The sequence below is a fragment of the Phalacrocorax carbo genome, chromosome 13 (genome assembly GCF_963921805.1).
Source record: "Phalacrocorax carbo chromosome 13, bPhaCar2.1, whole genome shotgun sequence".
NCBI classification, from domain to species: Eukaryota; Metazoa; Chordata; class Aves; order Suliformes; family Phalacrocoracidae; genus Phalacrocorax; species Phalacrocorax carbo.
In genome coordinates this window covers 5,224,241-5,244,152 of record NC_087525.1, presented here as the reverse complement: position 1 = coordinate 5,244,152, position 19,912 = coordinate 5,224,241, and the positions used below count along the sequence as shown (strand labels likewise).

Sequence of the window (19,912 nt, the reverse complement as noted above, 5' to 3'; positions counted from 1 at the left end):
TCCCTTCTGCCAAATTATGTTTGAAACCATCTCCTGCAGCATCCTGCATACCCCAGCCAACAGAGGCCTTGCTCAGCCATCCTTCACGTGCGTGCAGTTGCAAATATTTCTTCCTGACTGTACCCGAGAGGCAACCCAGACCCTCTGCAGTTGCTGCATGGGAGCCATGCGTCCTGTTTGTGGTCTCCATGCTGCTCCCAGAGCAGAATGACTTCTACTGCTCTGAAAGCAAGGGATGCCCACTACCCCTGAAGCCCCATTTCAGTCCCTAAGAATCTTCTCAGACCATTTTGGGCCTCTCCATGGCACCTCCAAGCGCATTCAAAGTCTGGTGTGGCAGGTCGACCATGGCTGGCTGCCTGTCGCCCACCCAGCCACCCTCAGTCTCCTCCTCAGCAGGACATGCGAGAAGACAGGAGGAAAACAGCTGGTGGGTGGAGATAAAGGATGGGCCACCCCCTTGGCCACCTGGTGCCAAGGATAGGGGGGGATGGACAACCTCTGCGTGAGCTGTCTTTGGCAGTACGAGCACACCCTACAACTCCAAATCACCTGGCCAAGGAGAATGGATGCCACAATTTCATCTACCTGGGAAAGGGAGGGAAGCTCTGGCAGACCAGAGGGCAAATGGGTGGCACAGCTCTGCAAGCAGAGCGACCCGGACAAACACCAACCAGTTTGTCCGACATCAATCACAGCAGAAATAATGGAAAAAGCTGATATGACATTCCATTAATAAAGAATTAAACGATAGGAACATAATTAATGCCAGTCAATACGATTTTATGGAAAATAGGCCTTGTCAAACAAACCTGATTTTATTCTTTGATGAGATTACAATTTTGGCAGATAAAGGTAACTGCAAAGAAATAATAGACTTCTGTAAGGCATTTGACTTAGCACTACGTGACTTTCTGATTAAAAATTTACTGCTATATGACATCGATGAAGTGCACTCATGCAAGGACCCAGCTGCTGGCAGGTCCCAAGGCCACCAACCGCAGTCAGGGGGACATCCTAGAATCACAGAATCATTAAGGTTGGAAAAGATCTCTCAGATCATCAAGTCCAACCATCAACCCAATACCCCCAGGTCTCCTAAACCATGTACTCAATTGCCACTTCTACACATTTATTTGAAAGCTTCCAGGAGTGATGACTTCACCACTTTCCTGGACAGCCTGATCCAGTGCTTGGCCGCTCTTTCAGTAAAGACATTTTTCCTAATATCCAGTCTAAACCTCCCTTGACACAATTTCCTCTGGGCCTATCACAAGACACTTGGGAGCAGAGACCGACCCCCCCTCACTCCAGCCCCTCTCAGGCAGCTGCACAGAGCGAGAAGGGCTCCCCTCAGCCTCCCCTTCTCCAGGCTAAACCCCCCCAGCCCCCTCAGCCGCCCCCCAGCACACTTGTGCTCCAGACCCTGCCCCAGCCCCGCTGCCCTTCTCTGGACACGCTCCAGCCCCTCCAGGCCCTTCTTGTCCCGAGGGGCCCAAACCTGAGCCCAGCACTCGAGGTGGGGCCTCCCCAGGGCCGAGCACAGGGGCCCCATCCCTGCCCGGCCCCTGCTGGCCACACCAGTGCTGACACAAGCCCGGGGGCTGGTGGCCTCCTTGGCCACCCGGGCACTGCTGGCTCATGCCCAGCCGGCTGTCAGCCAGCACCCCCAGGGCCTTCTCCGCCGGGCAATTCCCAGCCCCTCTGCCCCAGGCCTGGGGCGCTGCCTGGGGTTGGTGTGACCCAAGGGCAGGACCCGGCACTGGGCCTTGTTAAACCTCACACAACTGGCCTCGGCCCATCGATCCAGCCTGTCCCAGTCCCTCTGCAGAGCCCTCCTGCCCTCCAGCAGATCAACACTCCCGCCCAGCTTGGTGTCACCTGCAAACTTACTGAGGGGGCACTCGATCCCCTCATCCAGATCATTGATAAAGATACTAAACAGAACTGGCCCCAACACTGAGCCCTGGGGAGCCCCGCTCGTGACCAGCTGCCACCTGGATTTAGCTCCATTCACCACAACTCTCTGGGCTCGGCCAGCCAGCCAGTTGTTTACCTGGCAAAGTGTACACCCATCCAAGCCATGAACAGCCAAATTCTGCAGGAGAATGCTGTGGGAAATGGTGTCAAAGGCTTTACTAAAGTCCCAATAGGTAACATCCACAGCCTTTCTTTCAGCCACTAGGATGATCTACTATCACTTTGATGATCTATTAGCATGACGTAAAATTCCTGTCCGTACAAGCTCAGGTGACAACATGGCAAATAACGGGGGGATCAAACAGCTAGGTGAAGCACCTGGGAATCTGGGCTTGTCTGGTAAAAAAATCTGTCTTCACAACCCCGCTACAAATACTCCTTGAAAATGGCTGGTGGACCACAGCTGCAGAGGAGGGTATCCCAAAACCAGCTATTCTGGCAGGCCTGGGGACCCAAGCACACAAGGAGCTCTTTCCATGCCCTGGCTGGCAGAGCCACAGTGCAGCTTGGGCACTTGGAGGAGCAACTTTAAGGGTATGTAGCTGGTTCTACCAAGAGCATAATTCTGCAAGCTGCTCAGCTGACCACATCATCTTCAGGACAGGACACAAAGGGATGCCACAAATATTCAAGAGCTAGCAAAAATACTTTACACTTAACAAGAACCTTAAAAGCTTGAACCACTTCATTTATGAAGCAAGGTGACTCAGGCCTTCTCAAGCACATCCATGAAGAGGACAAAATGTAAGACTTAGGATGACTATTCCAGAGCAAGAAAGCACAGCAAGACTCAGTGCCCAAACCTAGCAAATTTCTATTAGAGGAAGGAATATTAGTTGTTTTAAAGAAAGCAACTACAATTAACCACCAGGGAAAAAAAAAATTCCTTCCACTAACACAGGTGCAAGGGACAGGTCACGATCAAAGACATTTTGGACAAAGACCTGAAAAAACAAGCTTATCCAAACAACTGCAGTCAGCCTGTTCACCTGCAACATTCCCGTGTCTTCAGTGAAGCCAACGCTGGAGATACGAAGTGACCCTACACTTTCTCAAACCTTGGAAGCCTTGATATGAAACAAGCTACTAGTTTGGTTTTATTTTGGAGGACATCTGAAGCCATCCTTAGCAAAGGTTTCTTTGCCCCAGGAAACGAGCAAGACTGTGACCTTCCCCATGGCAGTGAAAGCCAGTAACTAGGACAAGATAAATCCAGGGTCATACCTCTCTGTTCTGCCAAATCTAATGGGAGAAACACACTTTCCCCCTTTATATCTCATTCAAAAACCCCTAGATCAACAGGGTATCTGCAGTTCCCTGGGGAAACTTCAAACTCCAAAAGGTCTCAGTCGCATCTCAGTGGAAGAGAAACAATCTTAAAAATCCTGCTGAATAGGAAAACCACATCCCACCCTGCTCTAATCACAGCGGCATTCATGGTTTGTGTGCTGCAAACCCACTTGCGCACACACATACACACACCAAATCAGCCAGCAAACAAACGTTTAACTCTTCTCCGTCTCTTTGCATTGCAGCTACCTCCCACTGTCAGGGAATTTAGTTCCCAAATTCAGGATAACCTGGAGAACAAGGCAGAGCGCATCATCCCACCCACAGTTCTCGCTCCTGCCGGTCTGGAGACGGGCGAAGTTAGATCCCTGTGAAACAGCATGCTGGGCTTGACTGCTCTCTGGTCCAGGCATATCAAAATCAAAGACAGCTTTAACATGTAGAAAAAGGAAAGGGAACATTCAGCACCTACACCCTCCTCAACTTTTTCTTTTTGTTAGAAAAAGGAAACTTCATTAGGACATAAATAGGGCAACTGAGAACGTTAAAGTGTAACCTGTGTGTTGTTTTCCCATATCACAGGAAAATACCGTCTTAAACAAACCCTTACAAGTGAGGCACCAAAAATTAAGAGCTACTTCACCCATTCCCTTACCTGTCCATCAGCCAGTAATCACCATCCTAACTTAAGAGCACCTCCCAATTCATTATAGGGGGAAAAAAAAGTATGCATAAACTACAGATCAAAATAACAAATTAAATGTTTCTCATTAGAAACAGCTCCCTGAAATATTACATGAGACTTCACAACCACTTTGTCATTTGTTATTCTGATTTTTGCAAGCTTTGCCCTGGGAGAATGCTAAGTTGAGGTGTATGGTGTAAACCAGGCGTTCAGGATGCAGTGATAGACGACTGCAGCGGAGCACGCTGGGCTCCTTCACCACCACAACAAAAGTGAGCTACCTTCAACCAATTCCTTTAGCACTGATTTATTTTATTCTACTTCTCCCCCCATATCTTTTCCCCTCCCTCTCAATTTACTGCACCGAGGGAGGAGGCGCAGACTAGCTGGCTAGCACAATGCCGACACACACAGCTGGAGCCCCTGGGCCACAGTCACCATTCAACAGACCACAAGAAATCCCATTTTCCAGGATGATCACAGGGAAGGTGCTGTTCTCCCACCCACAGGTGAAGCTGGATCAAGGCGAGCACCTGACCTGGCGATACTCAGCTGCGCAGCTGGACTGCCCCCTCTCTTTCACCAAAGTGACACGGGAGTCCCCAAAGGATTGCAAAAGCACCTTCACATAAGGGTGCTTGTATCACTGGGAAATCATCCACAAGAAGAGGGTCCCACTTGGGCAGGGCGTGCAGAGCCCAGGGAGTTCCACATCTGTCAGAAGTCCCTCTCAGGGCACTTGCAAAGGAAAACAACACGCCCCGGCTCTCCCTGGGCCACACCGAGGGTGGTGTTTGAGCTGCCACAAGCCCAAGTACCGACCTGGCTCCAGCGAGGGCTGGAGAAACGGGGACAAATTATCCTTCTGCAGTGCAAAGTTATAGGGTTCATTTGTTTCCCCTCAGGAATCAGACAGGGCAGTTAAGTGTCTTGATTCCACCCGATAATCACAATTTATCTTGTCTCCTTTTGCCTCCTTTCTCTCAATCACGGCTACTTCTCCCTCTCTCTCACACATACACAGATTTTCTTCTTTGTCCAAGTCTTGAACTTTGATTGACCTCGGGAGCTTTTTTTCTTTTGGTGGTGTTCTTGCCTTTTGTTTTGTTCCTTCTAAGGTTTTATTAATTTTTTTAGGTTTGGCTGCTTTATGGGGCATACTTCTTCCCCCCATAATATATCAACTCCTGTCTCAGCATCTTGCTTTCAGCTGTAAACCTGTATATTTTTCTTGCCCTTCCATTTTGCCAAGGGGAAAAGTAGGCGAAGTGGCTGGGTCCTCCCCATTCCTCTTGACTGGTTTTGCTTTCAAGAGTGGGATGAGAAAGGAGAAAAAACAAACTCTCCAGGAGAATCCCAGAGCCCCTGGAGTGTTTTGGAAGCACTGAGCCCCAGAGCCAGGGAAAAAGTCACAGGAATAAGAAGCTGCTAGAGCAAGATGCTGACAGGGTTTGCACAGGAATGGGTTGGGGTGGGATGGAGGGCAGGATCCAACAGAAGAGACAAGTTTCTAATTAGTTGCTTAATAAGATGCTCTCGGAAAAGGTCTGATCCATATGCAAGTGGAGTTAATCTCTCCACTGACTATGCTGGCTTTTGGGCTCAAGACTTCAGGCATCAGCTACACTTTAATATTAAAAGCATTTTTAATCCCTGCTTTTAAAAGCCAGTGCCTGTTTCCCCTTGGCTCGTTGTTTCTCAGCCCTCCCAAGCTTTGGATCGTATCCGTGGGCACGGTCGCCACACAGCTTCCTGGCTCTCCGTCTTCTGCCACCACTACTGAGAGTGGTCCAGAGCCTCCCAGCACCCCGGGAACTCAGCAGACAGGCAAGGGGTTTTGCAGAATAAAGAGCCAGACATTTCTACACAGCAGTGGGAAATGGATCAGGGGCACTGGGCACGCTGGGGAGGGAAGCAGCAGGGAGACAGCCCTTATGCTAAGAGCAGTGCCTGTGGTCCTCAACCAAGGTCACAAGCTGGCACAGACAACCCTCAGCTGCTATTCAACTTCTCAAACCAGCACAAATTTATTTACATAAAAATCGTTTTAGCATCGACACCCCGCAGCAAGGAGTTCCCTTACGTGAAGGCCACCGCCACGCTTTTACTCCAAAGTAGCTGCCACCAGATTTCCTTGGCTCCCCCTCCTTCCTTCCTTGGAAGGGAGATGGGACAATCGCCTGCCATTCCCTTCTCCCACAACCACTCCTGATGTTAGCCGCTAGCCACCAGCCCTGCTGCCTGCCCCAGTCACCCCAGCACAGGCATCTCCAATTAGCCCAGTTCTTCACAGCAGGCTGGCCTCTGATGCACTTGGTGTCAGGATTTGATGGATCTGATCTTGAAATTCAAACCCTGTTGTTCTCATTTTTCACCTGCTCCCTTTTCTTTGCCTGTAATTCATTTTGTCTTTCACCTTTCAGAAAAAAAATAAAGGGGGGAAAAAAAATCCTTCCATGATGTTTTCCCAAAGATTTTTTTAAAAGAAAAGATGAAATGCTAATATTTCTGTGCTGCTGAGCAATCCTATGATATGCCACCTCTGAGCAATGAGAGGGAGAGAAAGAAGCGTGACTCCCTAGCAAGGAAAATAAAGTGAAATCTAGTTTCAAGCAGGAGGTTACAGCAAATGGGAGCTGCTCCTATGTTTGGGATGAGGCTTCATTACTTTCGCAGAGAAGATGAACCCCGAGCAGGGGTGTGCACAGGAGACCTGACCTGATGTGAAGCAGGGGGTGCGTCTGTGGGCACGGTGCGGGGGGCTAGGAGAGCCAGCAAAGCACATCTGGGCTCAGAAAATCTCTCGCAGGCACCAGGGTCTCTCCATCTTCATTCCTGCCTTCCTCCCAGTTGATCCCAGCCTCCTGAAACAGTTTTCCCTGTCCATGCCATGGATGGCCATGGATTACACAGAAGACGTGGGCTCCCACAGCCTAACCACCACATGCTCCAGACTGCTACTGCAGGGAAAACCTTGCTCCCTGCAGCTGGAGCACACCTTGGGTGAACAATACTAGCAAAACTCATGCCATGCAAGCTCCCTGAGGTTAACCGCTGGCCATCATCATTCAGATGTGCTTAAGGATACCTAAAAGCAACACCACAGGTACAAGGGCAATGCACTCATCCAGCCCCAAGCCTTTCTCCCAGAGCAGGTGGCTGCCAGCTCATTTCGCAAACACAAACTCAACAGATCCTCTCTGGCCTCCTTCTCAGAAAGGACTCAACCACTTCAGCCAAAACTTTCCAGAACGACTCAGAGAAAGTTTCCGCTCCTACAATTCAGCTGGAGCTCAACGTTACACACTTCTTTTTCCGGGTGCTAATGGGAAGCATCGGCTTACCTGACCAACAAGGCTGCCTCCGCTCCGATTGCCCTGCTGCAGAGCGAGTGAAGGAGGGCAGGGAGACACCAGCACCTTCTAAAAAGGGTCTCATAGTAAGTAAGGGAGAAAAGAGCAATTTCTGCCATCAGAAAAACAGGTCTTCGCCATTTATGGGGGAAAAGCCCAGGACAAGCTGGGCCAGGAACCGTGTGCCATCACCCATCGCATATGGGAGAGAAAGGAGCCAAACACGGAGGTGACAGAGAAGAGTGAAAACAAATCTGTGCAGTCAAAACCGTTTCTGAGAGAGCTTATCAAGCTGGGAAGGGAAAGGCACAGAAGAGTTTTTCCTAGTTCCTCAGATGCTCAAAGCCAGAGCTGGAGACAAAGCCTGTAATTGCTCTACTGCATTTAGTTATTTTAAGTGGGGAGTCAGTGTCGAGACAGAATCCATAAGCAGGCCTGACAGCCAGCGGTAAACCTCAGAAAGAGGCACTGCATGCCTCCGTTCCCCCCAGCTCTCCTAGGGACGTTTAAAAGGGTGTTTAAAGCTGTTTAAAAGCAATGGGTAAAGATGACCCAAGCATTCACACCAAGAGCAGCCATAATGGAGGGCTTTTTTGGTTTACTTTGCTATTTACCAAGCACTTCAGTTAACTTTACAAGAGAAACTAGCAGGGGGAAAAATACAAAAACCAACAGTATATTGAACTTTCTTGACATTATCATTAAGCAGAATACCTGAGGCTCCCCTGGTAGATGCTGTGCACACAGTCACCGGGCTGCTGGCATACACACAGGCAGGGAAGTGGCATCCTTCCAATTAAAGTCAACACCTATATCAACACGGTTAAGACAGAGCAATTTCCCTCCATCAACATTCAAACAGGTCTTACAGCAACGCAGATATCAAGCAAGCTCTCCGAAACCAGTTTAAAACTTATGTCTTCATGCCAGTGCTGTGCCTTTGCAGCGGATAGAGGTCACAGCTTTTGCTTACTCGCGGGCATCTCCTTGGCTTGGAGACAGTGGTTTATTAATCAAAACTCTCCAACCAGGCTGGCATATTGCTGCTGAAATCACCAATACACCTTAGTATCACTGTGGCATCTCCAGATCTGCCTGGAAAAAAAGGGATTAAAAATGCTCATCCCTGGGCAAACCCCTGCAAACAGCAGCGGGCGCAGGGGGTGCCCGCCTCGCCTTTCTCCCTGCCCGCTCAGGGATCCAGCGAGTCCTGCCCTCCGTTCACTGCAAAACCCACAGCCTGTCCCTGGGACGGGGGAGAACACGGATTGTTTGTAAAAACTGAAAGGACTTTTGTTTCCTTTTGTTTGGGAAGGAATAGGCTGTATCAGCGTGAAAGAAGTAAATACAATTGCATCAAAAAAAAAACCCCAGGAGAATAAAATCAGAAAAGAAACACTTGTAAAAGAAGGGGTCTGGATCTGTTCAGATATTCCCGGTGTGAAAAGGGTTCCCACACTTAAAAAGTCCTCTTAAAAATAATTTCCTCTCCACATTGCCTGGGAGCCTCATAATTACCAACAATGATCACAGACCCATTCATTTCATCCTAAAATTAATACATCCTGTTCGGAATGATATCGCATTAATTTATCACAAGATTTATGAAACTTGTACTTTTTTCTAATGAGATTTATGCAAATTCTGCTCCATCCATTGTTTGCACCATAAAAAAAAAAGTTCCCTTGCAGAAGCTGCTCTCTCAAAAAGTCTCATTCACTTTTATTGATATCTGTCCTTCCCTCTTCATCCCCACAACGGGAAGGGGAAGGAGAGGAGCTGGTTCCAGCCAGGCTGTGATGCTGTTCCCAAGCAGAGCCCAGAGCACACGTGAGGAGGGCAGCCCCTTCACAAGGATGAGGTCTGCACGTGAGCCAACCATTCAAGGCACTTAGTTTTAAACTAATTTTAAAGGAAATTAAATGGTGGTTTGCTCACACCTTTGTCTGAGAAGGGTCAGAGGACAAGAGGTGCAGTGGGGAACTGTCAAATTAAAGTATTTTGACTTTGCAGGGTGGAAAGTCCATGCTTGGTAAACTGACAGAATAAGTACAAAAGGGAGAGCAGGGGGGAATAAACACCAAGAGAATAGTAAGTACTGAGCATCGTGAGGTTATAAAGGGGGAAATCACGTGAGATTAACTTGGTGTTTTGCAGCAGAGTTGTAAATTGAAGACAGGAAAGCAGAAGATGCCCCATCAGTCCAGGAAAGCACTTGGGGCAGTGCCTTACAAAGCCTGAACTTTCCTGAAGACCAGGGCAATTCTCAGGGACGTAGGCAACGTGGTACAAGGCAGGCAAGACCATTTCCAGATCAAACATGGCAGGAATATTGCTTTCATTTCCAAGCATTGCCAATTGGAAATCAGATAGAGATCTTCATCAATACCCACACAGCTTAGCCTAGGAGGCTGGGGAAGGGGATTCTTGAAAAACTCTAAATATTATATGCAGCTTTGCTCCTTGGAGCTGCCCTCGTGACTAGCAACTATTCATGAGATACACATATAGGGGTGGGAGGAGGCAGGATGAACTGGAAAAACATAGGAAAACATAAATCTGGGGTTAGCAGAAACTTTCCAGCAGTGAAATCTACTGAAGTGTTAAATAATGGCAAAAAGCCCCAGCATCACCTGAGGGCTTTTAAAAATGGCCTGGAAAAGATACTACAAAAAACAATCCTGGAGTAGCCCCAGAAGTACTGACTAGATGAGGGCCAAACCCCAATTTCAGCAGCTCTGGGGAGGGGGGCAGAGGGCGGTCCCCACCTGTGAAGGCAAACCCACTCCCGCTGCATGGCTGCGCTGCCAAATAGCTCCATAAGCACGGCTCCGCACCGCCTCACGCCCCTTTCCAGAACATCCCGAACAGTCAGTACACCCCACGCGCTCTCTCCTCAAGGAAAATCTAGCTAATACAGTCTTGATTAACATTTCTGCCACAAAGTTTAAACCCTAAATCCATAGACTATCCTTTTCTAATTAATTTTTTGAAGCAGGAAGCAGCCCAGAAAGAACAAGGGATATTCTTTATTGTTCCTTTGTTCCTTGCTGCCTTCGCCCGACCTCCCCCACCTCCTTCCAAAAAGAAATGAGTTCATTTTTTAACTAATTAGACACTCATAGGTCAAAGGAGACTCCGTCACAGGTACTAGCGTGGAGGGAAACGCCACTCGGTTCTCTGCATAAATATTGCAGCTCAGAACAGACAGAAGAACAAGATCCTCAGTGCCTGTGAGGCCTTAACCCGCATCCTGGTTTCCTACCAGTGTCTGCTCACTGGGCAAGCTCCAAGACAGAGGTGGAGGCCGCCAGCAGGGACTCAGGACACCTGGTCACCGGTGAAATATTTAACTGAGTCTACTCGGTGTTGGGGAGAGGCATTTACCACTAAACCTGCCCTTACACTCACACTTCCCTACTTTATCCGAAGGGCCCGATGTGCACACACCCACCTGTACCAATCTCGCTTATGCGGGCTGCAGCACCCCCTTCCCCAAATGCTATTTTTGAAGGCAGCTTTTTGAGGTACCAGCACCTACCTCGATGGCCGGCTTCTAGAAGACCACACTTCTCTGAAACACGGATATGCACGGAGCTGGGATGCCCCGTTAATTCACTGACCCACCCACCAGAGGCTGCACGAGTACTTTCATAGCAGGCGCTACCAGCAATGACCATGGCCATCCTCTTCCCAGCAACCCAGGAGCCTCCGTGGCAAGTTACAGCCCAACGTGGGAGAAGGATTTGCACCACAAAGAACGCAGCATTCTTGAAAGTTTCATGAAAATAATAGCTGAGCTATGGAAAACTGAGTGTCCCCCTTAGGGTTGCAACCCTTTTTCTTTAAAAGGCAGGGTTGCCGGCTGTCCTGTCAACATAAACTTGCCAACCAGCATGAGCTGGGAGCAGGACATCCCAGCTGTCTTGGGACAGGTAAGGGTCCTCGTGGGCACGCTGAGGAAAGCTTCCTCTCAGGTGTTTTACTGACTACGTGCAGAGATAGGGTTTTGGGAAAACTCCTCCCAAGCAACCACTCCGGTGTTTCTTGGGGGGAAACTCTAAATTAACACAGATCTTGAGGTCAGAACCGTGCGGCTGGGCGCTTTCTGTAGTGACGGATGTTAGTGTAGAGTCACCACGCTTCCAGAAACAAGAAATTATTCCAACTGACCAAACAAGTTGCACAAACAAGCGCAGAGACTCAATCCGCAGCACCACAGTGCTGGGGTCAGTCCCATTTGGGGAGGCAAAGGGCAGAGGACTAATTTTCTAAACAGCTTGCATTTTGACTGCCAGCTGGCAAGAACAGAGGTAAGAGGCTCCTGATCCTGCCAGAGAAACCACGACACCATGCAAAGAGCTTCACAGGGCAGAAGAAACCATTTCAGCAAGTGACCTGTTGCAGCTGCCATTTTTGTCTACCGGGAGGTCTCTTGTCAGCTAAAACCAAGCAGCAGCAGGGATGCTGAGCACCCGTGTTTTCAGCAGCATCTTTCACTCAGGCATAAAGACTGGGTAGCCACTTGAAGCAAGCCATGCACTTTCACTAGGAAAGATCAAACAAGGCTTACCTAGGGGATAACCAGCCCAAAACATGCCACCAAGGCATACCAGATGTTGCCACCCCTCCCAGAAAGGGAGGCCCAGAGCAGGTAGAAGGCTGAGTACTGGGGACAACAGTGAGGACTGAAACCAAATCCTAGCACCAAGGATTGATTTCTACTTAGTGGATGTAATAAACTAACAGGAACTCCACTGAGATCATTCAGATGGGAATCACCTCTCCTTAACTTGAAAAAACAGGGGTATGTGCCCCCTGCAATCTCCCACTCACTGCTGAAAGCAGGCGGGCAGAAGAGACTAGGAGATCCAGCTGACCCGGCATCGTCGAATGCATTGCTTCTGTTTGGCCATACCAGGCTTTCTAGGAACACACCAGGGCGAAGAGAAGTGGGACCCCAAAAGTCTAGTCAATGAGGGGCTTTGCTCCTTGCTGTAAATAAATGATTTATGAGTAAGACGACACACGCAGTACTTTGCATCTTACCCAGACAAGGTAACATAGCTTTGTGTTAATTAGAAAAGAGAGGCTGTTCTGCAATTAATATGAGGTCCGAGATGAAGCTCGTTAGATTGCACTGCCTACAGATTAGGTCCCAGGACTGTCCTGGCATTGAGCAGAATTGCAAGACACCCATAGGGTGCAAGACAAGACACCCCCGGGACAGTAAAGCAACAATGCCAGCAGTGCTAACAGGGAAGTTATGTGGCTGAACAACTCCATCGATGGCACATCGGTACGCCACCAGCTGTATCCAGCAGCAGGGACCAGACAGAGCATAAAATGCCACCTCTGAAACAGCGCTGCCTGAGAGCCGCTTCCTCCACCAGCAACCCCGTCAAGCTGAGGAGCCGATCAATATGAATGGGCAAAAGAAAAAACCCTGTCAGCAAATCTTACTTGCGCAAGTGAGGTTTGAGCGGGATTCATTCACGTCTTGTTTGAAATCTCATCTGCGCCTCACAAAAGATGAAACATCCCCGAGGCTCTCAGCCTCGCAAGGAATACAAAACCTTTAGTGCTACAGCTTGCCTATGGCCCAGCTGCTCTGCTCTCTGAATGGTTCAGGGGAACAAATAAACGCAGCCACCCTCAGCCCAAATACTGCAGGGTGTTTTGCTCCAGCACAAGTGTGCTTTGGTACGTGTGTCAAAGTCCCACTGGCTGGCCAAAGCCAGAAGGAAATGGTATGAGCCGTCAGATTTTTGCCTGCAGACTTCAGATCAGCAAGCAAATTGGCCTTGGACTGTCACCGTAACTCTCTGAGGTTTCAAAACACGGGCTGGGTGATGGATTCTGCCTGGTTATAATGGAGATGCAGTGAACCCCCTTCTTGATTTATCTCTGTGGAGTTGAGTTAACACCTCTTGATCTCCACGATATGGCTGCAGTAAAAGCAATGCTCACAGAAACGGGCCAGAAATTTGAAGCCCAAGGTGGCCAGTTTTGGAAAGGTTACATTTCCTGCTCTTCTCATCCCCTGCAAAGCAAACAAAACCCTTAAGAGCACCAACAGAAGCAACCAGACACTTGGAGTACTCTCCACAAAGGTGACAGCCTGGGGCAATACAACACATGCAACTCATCAACCACCGCATCCACCGGCCCTGGCCTTGAAGCTGCCTTCCTCCAAGCACAGCCCAACAACTCGGGGCTGGCAAACGACTGCCACATCTTGCTTGGAGCATTTCCTACCATGCCTCCCTCCCCGTCAAATGCCAAAGAGAAGGTGGGGAGAGACTTGGCAGGTGGTGCCTGGGTATCTGAGGCACAAGCTTATCTGCGTCCCCGCCACAGCGCTGCAGTAAATTGCTTGTTGATAAATGAGGCTATTTAGGAGCAAGTGATGCCAGCATTACGGTTATTAATGACATCGACGTGGAGAGACATTTAAGAGCGGCCCCATGTTCTATTGTCCTCTCGCCTGTGAGTAATGGGGCACTTCAGCTACGGGGTTTCAAAACCAGCTTGGGCTGTTTAACAACAGAAACAAAATAAGACCGAGGGAAATGGATGGAGCACACCGGACTGATGGCTCTAATGCACTGATAAAGCCAAGCTCCTTCAGTAGAAGTTGAGCACAGCTCCAGTCTATAGATGAAATTAAATTGAGAGTGTTCCCCCTTTCCAACTACCAAAACTCTTCCGCTCGTCCCTGCAAGCTCCTAGCAGGTATAACACAACACGTTGTTCTCCCAATCTGCGGTCCTGTGCGGCAAACCCACCCAAATAAAAGGGAAAAGTCAAGCTGCAGGAGCCTAAACTGGAAGCAGCAGCGGTCCAGCTGTACTCGCAACTCATGGTACGCCCTGAAGCACAGCAAGGGTGATATTTGTTGAAGCCTGGGAGGCTTTCACAGGGCCATTACCTCTCTTTGCACGTCACAGATGTCTAAACGTGGCCAGGAGGACAATGAGCGAGAAATAAGGAGGCTGTTTATTGCAAGAGGAAACCTTGGAACAGAGCTCCGCAGTCGCTGGTGGGAGTGAAAGGCAGAGCACACAAGCACACAGCTGTAAACTTGTTTCTGAGTTAATATACCCACGAGTGTTTTTTCTTTTCCTATGAAAGCATACTCTTCTACAAACAAACATCTGGAGATCTGTTACAGCTGGACCATCATCCCTAGTGACTAAAGCATTCAATTAATTTAGCCTGTCTCATTTGTGAGTTGTCTGCAAATACACTTGGATTTGCAGGAATGTATTTGTTATTTGAATATATTCAGGGATAGTTTATTAAAAACATATTTCAGGCAAAGGATTTCTTGCTAAATGCTCCTACAACTATTGCTCTGAGTGTTGGCAACTGGCTGTTTGCACCATGTAAATGGTCACTGTGGTCAGGTGGGAACGCCTTTGCGCATTGATGGAATGCAATGTACCTCCAGAAAGAGCTTTCCAAGGGTCTGTGGAAGCACCTGCACAAAAACATATCCTCATACAAATGCAGAGCAGTCAGCCAGCTTGAATTTCCTAAAAAAAAAATAAAAAAACCAAACACCCAACACCACAGAAGTTGTCACAAAGAGAACAAGAACACAGTCGAATACCAGAATTAGTTGACTTTATGCAAAAGACCAGTGAAAATATCTCAGTAGCTTCCACAACACCTTGCAACCATCCACAGGGCTCCTTATTCAAGATCCTTTTGTCCAGGTGCATTTTGTCTCAGAACTCCAGGGAAAGCTTGATGCAGGAATTTCATCACAGCAGCAGGAGAAAATAGGTTGATAAAGGAAGTAGTGAAGGGCTATTTCCAAGACTGATGTAATCCCTCGGGCATGCAACAAGCACAGACTCCTCCTTGCCTGTGTACCACAAGTTGTAGCCTATATAGTACGTGCGACATGTCTGAAATCACAAATCCTCCTACAAGAACAGTTTTAGTCTTCTACACCATGTTGCTCCAAGGCAGTTGTCTCCCTTGCCGCCACCGAGGTTTGTGCCAGAGATCGCTGCATTTTGGCAGAGGATGAGGGGCGCTCAGTACCCTAGGTAAGTCTTTTCTGTTTAAGAACAAGACAATTTTTAAGTTTAGGAGAGGTGAAATAGGTTTTTTGTGATCTTTGTCACTATATTAAGAAGACAGAGAAGCAAATGTTTCACAGGGAGGCGGTGATGCTTGCAAAGCCCTCATGTTGCAGACATAGAGCTATGTGGAGTGAGGCAGGTGAACAAGTTGCAGGCAGGACCCTGTCCTGGGGATGTCAGCAGGGCTCAGCCCTTGCTTCTACAAGCTGCCATTTCTCTATAGCATTACATTTACTTTTGGGTCATCTGGCTGGTCTTCTGCCTGTCCCTATCTTAAGAGATACCAAGTGGAAGACTTGCCATTCCTGGTCCTTTACTCCACTGCTCTGCCACGTTCAACAGCAGAGCTCCACCTAAGTCACCATGTCGGTCACCCCAGCAGGACCCCCAGCCTAAGGCACGCATCAGCCTGGGGCATTCCCCATGGCCAAGGTGACCTGCGACAGCCTGGCTCCACGCAGCTCTTTCCGCAAGCTGGGTCAGAGACGCAAGGGCTGGCTGAGCCTATGCACCCCTCGCCTGGTGTCCAGACCAGCCCACGCACACAAAAAACCCTCCCTTAGTCACACGTAAAAACAAATACCATTTTAAAATCCAAACTGAAAACAAAACTCCATGCTAAATCCCAGCTGCCTGCTTGTTTGAAGGCAAAAAGAAAGCAATCACGGAGGTTTCACTGACTGTTCTAAAAGTGGAAACCTATGAAGAGAAAAGTGATCCAATAAGTCACAGTTTTAGGCTTTTTCTTTCAATTGCTCAGCGTAAAGACTTTCAAAGCTTCTCTTTCCCCTGAAGCCCTGACTGAGGGAAAACCAGGTATTGACCACCAAATTCAGCATCTACTTGCCAACAGCTACTTGTACACATCAGAGACAAGTCCCAGCCACCTCTGCCCCAACAGCTGCATCGTGTACATTGAGTATTTTTCCAGGCCCTTTGAAAGCAGCAGCCTTTAAACCAGCCCCTTTGTGCTTCTCAAGTGCCCTCTCAACAATCCGCACTTACGCTGCCAGCTCCCGCAGGCGAATTCAGCTCCCTTCTCTTGAAGGGCTTTGCGCAGCGTTGGGCTGAATAGCACTGTACCGCAAACACGTACCAGAGGGGCCAAGGACCCAGTCTGGAATCAAGACCTGCTTAGAGCACCATTCCCGTGAGGAAGAGCAGGGTCTATACTCCGTATGCCTTCTTCCCCAGGGCACAATGTAAGCATGTACAGGGCAGCTCAGTGCTAAGGGTTTCAACTAGGAAAACCCATTTGAAAGAGCTGAACCTTTCCTGTGCTATTTTACCACTTCTAGGATGAAGAAAATCTACCCTGCTCTCTCCGTCTGAAACGATGATTTACAGACTGTGAGGCCATGACCAGCTATTTGGCCCTACAAGGGCTCCTCAAGTCTTAATGCATTGACCTGAAAGGATGAGCAATCCTGCAGCCCTGGGGATATTGCCCCAGTATTTGGCAGGTGCTGTCAAGCTCCACAGCATGAGACACAGCTAAAAAACTCAAACAAAAATACATACACATATAGTGCACATACAGCACTTCATTGGGGGCGGTGAGCATTTGCCTACCATCAGCAAGACACACTCTTTTTCTCCTTGCCATTAAAGGACAGCTGTTCTTATTCTCCCTCTCTTTTGATTGTCCTTTATTCTAGCCCTTGTTCTTGGGAGGATGCAGAGAGCACCTTGGCCTAGGTAGCTCCCACAACTTCCTCAAATTTGGGATGAGATTATAACTGTCATTATTTAAGAGTGCTAATAAGCCTTGTTAACCAAGAGTGAATAAGAAAGGAATAAGGGAAGGATTTTCCTAGGACCCAAAGTGCAGGAAATTCATAACTACCTTAATACCTGTACCAATAAGAGATACTCACACTGAGTCTATTTTAAAACCAGCCTGACTCTTTCCATAAGAAAAAAACCAAACCAAAACCAACCAACCCAACATTATTCTCCTCTTTCAGAATTATTCATGAAGACAGTCGCACAAAGCCAAACAAAATAATGTCACTGGTTGCAACAGAGTTGTCCTCCTGCAGCGGGTAGCAGCTGGCTGGCTGCTGGCACTATTCGCCCCTAAGACGGCGTGGAACCTGCAGCAACCCTTGCAAAGGCAAGCCCGGTTTGGGCGTGCACAGCTGCAGCCCAAAGGAAAAAGCTGGCTTCAAGCATTACCTGCAGCCTGCTCCCAAAGAGCGCGGGGCAATTTGGGGTATAAAGGAGACACCGAGTACTGAAAAGGGTAGAGGATAATGTGGTTGATGAAACCCCCACCCCGGGCAGCTATGGGGCTCGGGAACCGCTGTGGGATGCCTGTGCATGCTCCCAGCTGAGGACGTTCTCCCGTGTACCCCCACACAAGCATGCTCACAGGCTTCCTTCAACTTCCCTGCTTGCAGCAACCGCTTTCTGACATGCCTCCGAAATGACTGATGAGTCGGTACGTTGTTTTTGAGCAACTCACGTGCCTTGCTGGCAGGCGGGATGACAGACCTTGGGAACCTGGGCATTAATACTGGAGATTTATAGTCAAATCTGTCACGCTTGGGGAATCTTTTTGCCCAAGAACTACTCTGCCTGAAGGTCGTTTTTCCTGGGCAATAAGTGCAAAGAAACTTTCTCAGCCACCTTGGCCCCCAACAAAGGGCACGCAGGGGAGCAGAGGAGGGGGATAGTCACCAGCAAACGTGCTCAGCCTGTGAGCAGTCCCACAGATCCCATCTGCTCAGTGGGAAGGCACGTTTTGCCAGCAGAGCCCTGGCTGGAGCCTCCGACACCCTGGTTTGAGAGCCCCTCCCATCCTAAACTCCACATCCTCGGTGGGTTGGGTAAACATATACATACAGAGAAACAGAGGGTCTGCCATCTGACCCAGCACAGCAAGTCTCACCCGCTCGTGTTCAGCTAAGATGAAAGGTTTGCAAACAATGTACGCTCCCTTCAACCTTTCCTTTGCAAGGATTGGGAATCCATTGCCACAAGACATTTGATGCATGAGGCTACATCTTCCTATGCACAAATACCATCAAGGAGTTCATGGATGCTGCTGTTTGCTTATATTTCACTGTCAGCGCCATGCTATTATTTTTGTAGCATGATTGGTACTGCAACTCCAACAGCCAACAGGTGCCATAGAAATCGGGGTAGACCTTGAAAATACAACTTCATCCAGCACATTAACAAAATCCCACGTATTTGTCATCCAAAGACAGCACAGTCACACTGCATAATCTCTCTGCTATGGGATTTCCCCCTAAAGATTTCCCAGACATTCCTCTAGTGCTGGCAACATACCAGCGAGCACTGTCTGTTTGCTTAAAGCAGGGGCAATCAGTGGAGCAACAACCCACGTTCGTTATCTACAGTACATGCTGTTTTGTCACTGTTGCTACCAGATGGCTGGGCTGGTGATGACGGGAGGTTTCAAGGGGGAAAAAAAGCATCCTGGGGTTGACACAGCAGAGGAATATGTTACTAACTACTGCTCCTCAGATTAGAGCTGACCTGCAGAGGTCAGCAAATTTAGCTATGAAAATTCTAAGGTGGAGTTTTCTCTGCCCTTCAAAAGTTTCTGTTGCCAAATTCCCAAGAAGAGCTCGGATCCTGTCAACCACTGGATTTGCTCCAGCCACAGGAAATACCGGACTGCATGTGCCTCTCTGTAGGTTGCACATATGCATCAAAAGCTGTAAAAGCACATAGAGGACCTATTTGCCAACTGATTTTGTATGAGTAGCTGGCCATAAAGCTCAGGCCCCATCACCAGAACGGCACCACTGAGGAATGAACTACCTCCTGCTCTCAGTCTCTTTTTCTTCCTTGCTCCTTTTTAACTTGTTTTGAACACAGGCATTCGACTGTAGTGTCGAATGAAGTCTTCATGAAGAAAGTAAAGAAGGCCACAGGAAAGCCTAAGGGCTTACAGTTTGTGGTTTAAGTTATAGAGGTGTTTGGGACTTGCTTGCCCAGAAGTTGCCCGATCCCTGTTGGAAACCAAAGCATTTGGGGAGCACTGACCCTATTACTGTGGGCATGGTGAGGACATGAATACGAAACCCGTTCACAGCCTTTCTGCTGCTACACTCTTCTCCCCACCAAAGCTGATGACAGACACAGGAGGAGCTGGGGAGGAACAAGTCAAGAAGCCCAACCATCTGCAGGCATAGCGAGCCTTAGAGCAGGTAGAAGCAAAACACGTACCAGGAGCTACCATGGGCTTGGTGGCAATTTCAGAGCCCAACAGCTCAAACAAATGAAACCAACCGGCCCAAGCCAGGATTAGCTGGGGAGCTGGATACGGAGCAGCAGCAAAACCAACTTGCTGGGCTGCTAGAGGCAAAGCCCACGGCACATACAGGTGAAAGCCGGGATCCTAAGTAGCTCCCACCTGAACCTCCTAGGATGTCCCAAAAAGATGCTCTCAGTGAGATGGTTTCCAAGACAGGCTCTTTTCTGCTCACATCACTTTCTGCTGTGAGTTTCTCAGGGCATGCCTAAAAGCCAAA

At 48.7% G+C, this 19,912-nt stretch overlaps 1 protein-coding gene across 2 annotated transcripts in view; it reads right to left on the bottom strand.

The window, feature by feature from the left end:
* Positions 1 to 19,912, bottom strand: part of CDH23 (cadherin related 23) — a 204,714-nt gene that overhangs the window by 164,963 nt on the left and 19,839 nt on the right. The gene's annotated exons all lie outside the window — the stretch shown is intronic.